This window comes from Colletotrichum graminicola (genome assembly GCF_000149035.1).
Source record: "Colletotrichum graminicola M1.001 genomic scaffold supercont1.119, whole genome shotgun sequence".
NCBI classification, from domain to species: Eukaryota; Fungi; Ascomycota; class Sordariomycetes; order Glomerellales; family Glomerellaceae; genus Colletotrichum; species Colletotrichum graminicola.
In genome coordinates, this window is record NW_007361123.1 from 31633 (window position 1) to 40557 (window position 8925).

An 8925-nucleotide genomic window follows, 5' to 3' on the forward strand; every position below is an offset into this window, starting at 1 on the left:
GCAGAGGTTAATACTTAGTTAACAGTGTTTGTTATTCTTACTAGTCTTATTAATTACTTAGTAATCAGTTAGGTAGTTAAAGGCGTCTTAGTACTTATATAGCTTCTTGTTAATTAAATCACTAAGGTTAGATACTAAAAGGTACTTAAAGAATATATTATAAGTTAATTACTAAAGAGCTATAGAAGTCTGTCCTTAAGTACGTCTAAGTCTAACCTATATATAAGTCCTAGCTATTCTCTAAATAGTCCTTATTAACTAATAATTATAAGTAATTACTTTTCTTATATAAGGTAAGCGCTTAGTAAATACTAGTAAGCGTTTACTTTTATAATTACTAGTAATTACCTTATTATGTAATTACTTCCTTATCTCTATATAACTTATACTATAGTTCTTCTGTTCTAGGGAGTTATCTATCTACTCCTGTTTTCTTATCTATATAAATGCTATTACTGCCTATTGTCTGCCTGTTAGGTAGGGTAATATAGCCTATAACTTATTAGGTTATAATATTAGGTCTCCCCTCTAAAGGTCTTACCCTTAAGACCTATATAAGTAGGTTATGTCTCCTAGGTTAGGGAGTTATTAATCTTAATCCTAGATTATTATACTAATACTATTTCTAGTAAATAGGATTATTAAAAAGCTTTTTTTATATAGTGTTATCTAAAGCTTACTTTAGAAATAAAAGAATTTAGTTTTAACGTTATACCTTATTTATTTTATTAGTTAGTAGGTTATTATTATAAGATACTTATAGGGAAGTTTAAGTATTATAAGTACACTTATTATAGTTATTTATATAATATAACTATAAATACTATTTATAAGTGTAAGAGCTTTCTTCCTTATTAGCTTTTCTTTTTTTAATAAGTAATAGTAGATTATTTTTTAACTAAGTCTAATTAGTTAGATTATAAAAAGGAAGAAGCTAAACAGCTTCTTTAGAAACGTATTAAGGCGCTATAAAGGGCGTAGGCTAAAATAGATAAGTCTTTAGTAAAGTTAGACTATCTTTAGTAGGCAAAAAGAATAGTGTTTATAAAAAGTTAAAGTATCTTAGATACTCTTCTTAAGGAGTCTAAAGGGGTTCTAATAGAATCTACTATTATTTATAAAGCGTAGTCTAGTAGTGCCTTTAGTGTTATTAACTAAAGCGCTATATAAGGGGATCTAGACTTAGTAAGTTTTAATTTTAGTATGCCTATAAAAGCTACTAGGAATATTAAAGGTTCTTAACTAGTTCCTATAAGTTATTTTTATATCTATAATCTTTCTATTTAACTAGGTATTATTTTTTTTTATTCTTATAGCGTTAGTTAATAATCCTTTTAACTTTATATTCTAGTTTATAAGGTTCTATAATAATATAGTTATTAGTATTTAATTCTTATAGCGCTAGTTCTAGTAGTGTAATATAGAAGACTAAGTAGATTTTTATTATATTAGGTAAGTTAAGTTTATAGTTAACGTCTAAGATCTTCTTATAAATCTTAAATAGTCTAAGTTTCTTATAGTTAAGTTTATTACTTAGTTACTTTATTTTAATATTTCTTTATAGGTAGTATATACTATCCTTTTTTTTAAAGGTTAGTCCCTTAATCCTTAAAATGTTAGTGTATTTTTTTATTTATATCCTAATAAATTCTAGGTCTAGGGCTGCTTTACTTTAGAGTTCTCTTATTTTGTTAATATTAGCTACACCCTTTAGTGCTTATAGGCTTTCTTAAGGTTTTCTATAGGTAGTTAGCTAAAATCTATAGTTTAAGTAGAATAGTAAGTTTTAAGTGCTTTCTTTAATAGCACTATTATAAGTAAATTAGGCTATAAGTAATAGTAGTACTTAATTATTTTAGTTATAATTAATATAGTATTATAAATTCTACTAAACTATTTAACTAATTTTTCTTATTTATTTATTAGTTTATAAGTAAAATATAGTAAATAGTTTATAGTCTATACTAAGTTATAAAATTAAGAATTTCTAAAGCTTTTAGGTAAATAGCTTATTTCTATTTAATATAATTTCTTTTAGTAGACTATAATTACTAATAATATATTTTAAAAGTATATACTAAGTCTTTTACTATACTTAACTTTAGGTATAGTATAAAGTAAGTATACTTTATAAGTTAGTTAATAATAACTAAAATACTATTATAAAATATTTTTATAAGAGGTTCTCTTAACTTTAGTAGTTTAATAATAAAGTCTAAAGAGATTAAGTGCTATACTTCTAGTAGTACTAGTAGTAGTTATATTTACTTATATAGCTTATAAAGACTATTTTTATTTTTCTTATATATTTTATAGTCCTTAATTACTAAAGCTACTTCTTTATGTATAACTTTCTTATTATAGTGTTATCTAATTCTTTTAAATGTTTTTATAATTCCTTAATACCTATATTCCCTAGCGCTATGTATTTTGTAGATCTATTTAGGCGTTATTCTTCTAGTTATACTAGTATTACTATGTCTACTAAGTATAATAAGTTTTTAGGCTAGTATAATATTACTATTATTATTATGCTTAAGGATAACCTATATTTCCTTTAGGACTAGGACTTTATAGTCTATTCTTTTACTTAAAGCGTCTGCTTTACTATTTTCTATTTCTTTATAGTAGATAATCTTAAAGTTATATTTAGATAGGAATTCTAACTATCTAATTTATTATTTATTAAGAACTTTTAAGGTAGTAAAATAAGAAAGGTTCTTATAGTTAGTGTATACTAGGACTTAGTACTTAGTTCCTAATAAGTATAGTCTTTACTTTTAGAATACTTTAATAATTACTATAAGTTCTTTATTATAGATCTAGTAGTTTAACTTAGGTCTATAGAAGGCTTTAAAGTAGAATATATATAGGTGTAGTTTTTTTCTTTGTCTTATTATCCTAATTATCTACCTATAGTAAAGTCTAAAGCGTTAGTCTTAACTTTAAATAGTTTATCTAGGTTAGGGATCTTAGTAACTAGTTCTAAAGAGACTAAGGTCTTAATTTTATTAAATACTTTTTTATATTTTTCTACCTATATAAACTTAGTGTTTTTATATATAAGCTATTAAAGTAGTCTTGTTTTTACTATATATTCTTTAAGGAATTATTAGTAGAAGTTAATAAATCCTAGAAATAATTATATATCCTTAACGTTCTTTAGTATAGGCTAGTCCTAGACTACCTATATTTTTTTATCTTATATCTAGACTTTACCTAAGGTAATAGTAAATCCTAAATAGTTAACTTTCTATTAGTAAAACTTACTTTTTTTACGTTTAACTAGTAGTTTAGCTTCCTAAAGTTTATTAAGTACCTAATATATATATTTTTTATATTCTTTAAGGTTCTTTAAGAAGATAAGGATATTATTAAGGTAATAGATAATAAAGATATTTAGTTTTTCTTATAAGACGTAGTTAATTATAGTCCAAAAGGTAGCTATTACGTTAGTAAGTCTAAAAGATATTACTAGTGTTTTAAATAGGCCTTACTATATTTAAAATACTATTTTTTATTTATTTTCTTTTTTAATTCTAATAAGGTTATAGGCTCCTTTAAGATTAAGTGTAGTAAACTATTTTACTTTATATAATAAATCTTATAGTTCTAAGATAAGCAGAAGTAAGTAAGCGTTCTTTTTTATAATATTAGTAAGTTTCTAGTAGTTAACGTATAGTTATAGTTTGCTATTCTTTTTTATTATAAACAGAATAAGATATCCTACTAGTAAGTCTAATAGTCTAATATAACCTTTCTTAAGGTTATTATTTACCTATTTATTAAGAGCTTCTTACTTAGTTAGGTTAAGGTTATAGATTAGCTTAAGTTTTAGTTATGTCCCTAGTAATAGCTTAATCTTATAGTTATATAGACTATCTTCTAGTAGTCCTGCTTTTAGTTCTTTAGTAAATAGTTTATTATATTTTTAATAAATCTTAAAGATTATTAAGAGTTATTTCTTTTCTTATTATTTATTATTTATAGATATAAATTACTTATCTTTTATAGGTTTAATCCTTTAGATAAACGCTATATACTTTAGTTATTTCTTTAATTTACTTAGGGGTTATAGCGTGTAACGCTGCCTTATAGCTAAATCTTTTTACTAAAGTTAGCTAGACTTCTAGCTAATATCTAGGTTATGTTTCCTTAACTAAGGAATTCCTAATATTATATTAAATTCTTCTATATTAGTAATATTAAAGTTAAGTTTTTAGTTACAGCCTATAATATTTATTAGGAGGTGTACTATCTTCTTATTAATAATTCCTTTACTATACTAGACTTATTCCCCTTTAACTATTTATAAGGGGTATAGTTATTCTTTATAAATCTATATAATTTATTACTTACTTACTAATCTAGGTAATATTAAGTTTACTTATACTCTACTATTAACTATAACTTATATAGGCTATCTAATTAGTAAGACTAATAAAAAGATATAACTATTATCCTCTATTATTATAATATATAGGGTTTTTAATTGTCTTTTAGCTGCCTATACCTAACTTATAGTTAGCGTTATAAGCTTTTTAGCTAATTTAGGTAGGTCCTAGCCTCTTTAATCTACGTTTACTATACTTATGCTTTCTTTATATAGTAGTATTTATACTTATTATACTAGTAATCTAACTAGTGTTAGGTTATACTAGTTATATATACTACTAGGTATTATAGGTTTAGTTTAAGGCAGATAGCTTACTATCTATACTTCTTAACCTTCTAGTAGTGTAATTCCTTATTAGTATAGTACCTAGGTATTACCTTATTATTAGCCCTCTTAGGATAAAAGGCGTTAATCCCTTTAGCTACCTTATATATACTACACTTATTATAGATATAGTTAGTCTAGAATACTTTCTTATATAATAGGTGTTCTAGGGCTAGGTGTTTATAATCTCTAAACTTAGGGCTTTTCTAGTTTAGGATAATAGGTTCTTCTTTAATATTAATATCTCTAGTTCTATAAAAGTAGAGGCTTTAGTTATTTATTTCCTTAGAGATTTTCTTAAAGGTATAATTATATATCTTAGTAGTTACGTATGTTATATTAACTTATAAGGTGTAAGGTCTCTAGACTTTACTATCTATATTACTTATAAGTAGTAAAAAGAATAGTATATTATTAGCTTATTATTAAATATACTAAGTCTTTCCCTTAGTCTATTTAATTATAATTAGGTTTACTTAAGTTAATCTTATTAGTTATTTTACTGCTTTTTAATTTATTTTACTTAGTAATATTATTTTATAGTAAGGAGGTTCTTTATTACTTTCTTTTTTACTACTAGCTTCTATCTTATTAGAACTAGTGCCTTATACTATAATAGTTTCTTATAAGTTTAGTTCTTAGTAATAAAGTTAGGGTTATAAGAACCTAGTTCTTTTTCTTCTAACTACTAGAATCTTAGCTTGTCCTAGGACTATATATGCCTTTACTTATAGTTTCTTTATAAGTTTAAGGGTGTCTAGAATATCTATTATTTCTTAGCTAGTAAGGTTTTAAGCTAGTAGTTAGTATAATTAAGGGTAGATTCTTACTATTATATAAGGTTTTTCTTTAATATTTATTTTATAGTTAATCTATTATTTAAACTAGTTTAGCTTATTATATAGTAACTATATAGTTTAAATTATACTATAAATAACTTATCTATTATACTTATTTAGTAGTTATTAGATATCTAAGTTTATAGTGTCTAGAATCTTTTATTAGTTTTTAGTCTAGTAGGTAATAGCTTTCTTACTTACTATAATTATCTTAGTTACTTATATACTAAAGTCTATAGCTTTATATATAGTTTATTTAAAATCTAATTCTAATTACTATTATTTCTAGTAGTTACCTTAGGCTTTAATATAAAGCTGTAATTATTTATTAAGAGTGTCTAAGGTCTATTTTATATATAGCTAGTTCTATTTATCTTTTATTACGTCCTACGTCTAGATTAGTCTAGTAATAAGTTATTAGTTTTATTCTTTAGAGTTCTTAACTTCTTAGGGCTATTGTTTCCTAGCTACTGTAATAGTCTTAGTAATTTCCTATACGTAGTTTTTATTAAGTGCCCTTAGTAGATTATAGTTTCCTTAAGTAGCTACTTATTATTCTAGTTACTTCTCTACTAGTTCTAGTTTTTTTATATTAAGGGTATTAAGGTAGTAGAGCTTTAGTTAGTTATAGGTCTCTATAAGTTTTATAATAATATTTTAGTTTTTAATATCTATAGCTTGTCTACCTAGCTTACTATACTAATAGGTAATTACTATAGTCTGTTAATTAAGTTACTAGATATCTATAGGCTTTGTAGTTTATATTATAGTATTAGTAGTTCCCTTAATAGTATTATTATATAATCCTTCTTTTAGGACGTTAGTTATCTTAGTCCTAATCTTTTTGTAGAATTTCCTTATATTAATTATTATAACCTATTATTATTTAGTAAGGTTTCTTAGTTTCTTTAAGTACTATTCTACTTATTCTTTACTATCCCTATAGGTAAGGTAGTTATTATTATAACAAGCAGTCTATAAGAGTTATTTATAAAAGATATATTTTTAGGCTACGCTAGCCTTTTTAGTATACTTAGGTAGGTTCTTATATTATAGTCTTTTTAGCTAACTATAGTCTTATATAAAATATCTTATTTTTTTATTATTATAGTATTTTATAGTACCTACGTCTTATACTAGCTACTAATCTTATTTCTTTATAACACTAATATCTATTAGTCTTATATATTATATATAAGTAGTGCTTAGGTAGTTATTATATAGTTACTACTAGTTACTTTATCCTCTATTTTACTAGTGTAGCTGCCTAGGTCCTTAGGCGTACTTCTTACCTATATTTATATTAGGTTATTAAGTCTCTTTTTATTCCTTACGTTATTTAAAGAGTTATATATTAATCTTAATAGTAAGTTTAATATAAAATAAGAAATCCTTTAGTAAGCTAATAATCTTAATAAGTTTATTTTTAACGTTATCCTTAAGTCCTTAATAGAAAGTAAAGATTAGTAATTCTTAAGTAATATTAAGTTAAGTAGCTAGTTATTAGAATTTAGCTATATAGTAAGAGGCTAACTTAGTTTATTATAGGCTAGCTAGGTCTTACTTAGCTTATTACTTTTTATTAAGGTCTTAAAATAGTAACTATAGGGCTTTTATAAAGCTAGTTATACTTCTAAAGATATTTTATATCTTATAGAAGTATATAGTAAGGTTACTATTATACTTAAGAAATTCTTCTAAGTAAGGTTTATACTAGGAGAGTGCTTTTCTATAAAGGAAAGTTCTTATATAGATTACCTATTTAGTTTTACTTCTTAAGTTAGTAGTATAAAAAGTCTAATAAGTATATACTTAGATTAGAAATCCTTTTAGTTATCTACTAGTACTATTATAAGTACTAAGTAAATTAAGTTTAAGTTTATTACGTCCCTCTATAGGGGTAGTAATAATATTAGCTGCCCCTTATAGGGTGTAGTTATCCTTCTTAAGTTTAGTAACTTCTCTCTTTTTTTCCTTAAGCTTAGTAAGAGTAGTAGTAATTATAGATTAAAGTTTATAAACTTTATTACTTTTACCTTTAAGTTTATTCCTAAGTTTATTTATTATAGTTTATATCTTAGCTATATTAAAGTTATTTTTTTTAATTTAGCCTATAATAATACTATAGGTTCTTTAAGTGTAACCTAGTTCTTTATCTAATACTTTAGTGTCCCTTATCTTATTATCTAGGTTTTATATAGGAGTAGCTAGAGGCTTCTCCTTACTAAAGCTAGATAAGGTAAAAGTAGTTTATAGTATAGATATCTTATTATATTTTACTATTAAGTAAGTATTAAGGTTAACTTACTTAATAGAAGTAATTAAAGTGTTATAGCTAGTTTCTAGACAGTAGGGTTTCTACTAATAGTAATTAGAGGTTAATACTTAGTTAATAGTGTTTATTATTCTTACTAGTGTTATTAATTACTTAGTAATTAGTTAGGTAGCTAAAGGCGTCTTAGTACTTATATAGCTTTTTGTTAATTAAATTACTAAGGTTAAATACTAAAAAGTATTTAAAGAATATATTATAAGTTAATTACTAAAGTGCTATAGAAGTCTGTCCTTAAGTACGTCTAAGTCTATCCTATATATAAGTCCTAGCTGTTCCCTAAACAGTCCTTATTAACTTATAATTATAAGTAATTACTATTCTTATATAAGGTAAGCGCTTAGTAGATACTAGTAAGCGCTTACTTTTATAATTACTAGTAATTACCTTATTATATAATTACTTCCTTATCTCTATGTGACTTATACTATAGTTCTTCTGTTCTAAGGAGTTATCTGTCTACTCCTGTTTTCTTGTCTATATAAATGCTATTACTGCCTATTGTCTGCCTGTTAGGTAGGGCAACATAGCCTATAACTTGTTAGGTTATAACAGTTAGCTATATCTTATACGTCCTCTTGTTATAGAGAAAACCCTTAATTAATTAGGTTAATAACCCTCTTAAGAATTACCTCCTCCTTAACTTCTGTTATCTTCTTTAAATTTAGATATGTCTTATCTTATGCGACACGTCTAGTAAGTTAGTAATAAAATAAGGATTAAGGGATATTAAAGATAGTAGCTACGTTTTATACAGACATTTTTAGGTCTTTTTTAATAGCTTAGATAGCAAGGATAATACGGCTTTTAATTAAAGAAGGTTACATGTTTATATATAAAGAAATACTAGTGTAAAGGTTAAAGAGGAAAAAAGGATAAGAAGTAGGCTACTTACTATAATAGGCTACTTGCTATATATATATATTAAAGACTAAAGACTATAAGAAGGTAATTTAGTAAAGATCTTTAGATATAGAAAAGTCCCTCCTTACTACTATAGTATTATTTACCTTTAATAAAATAATAAGCTATTA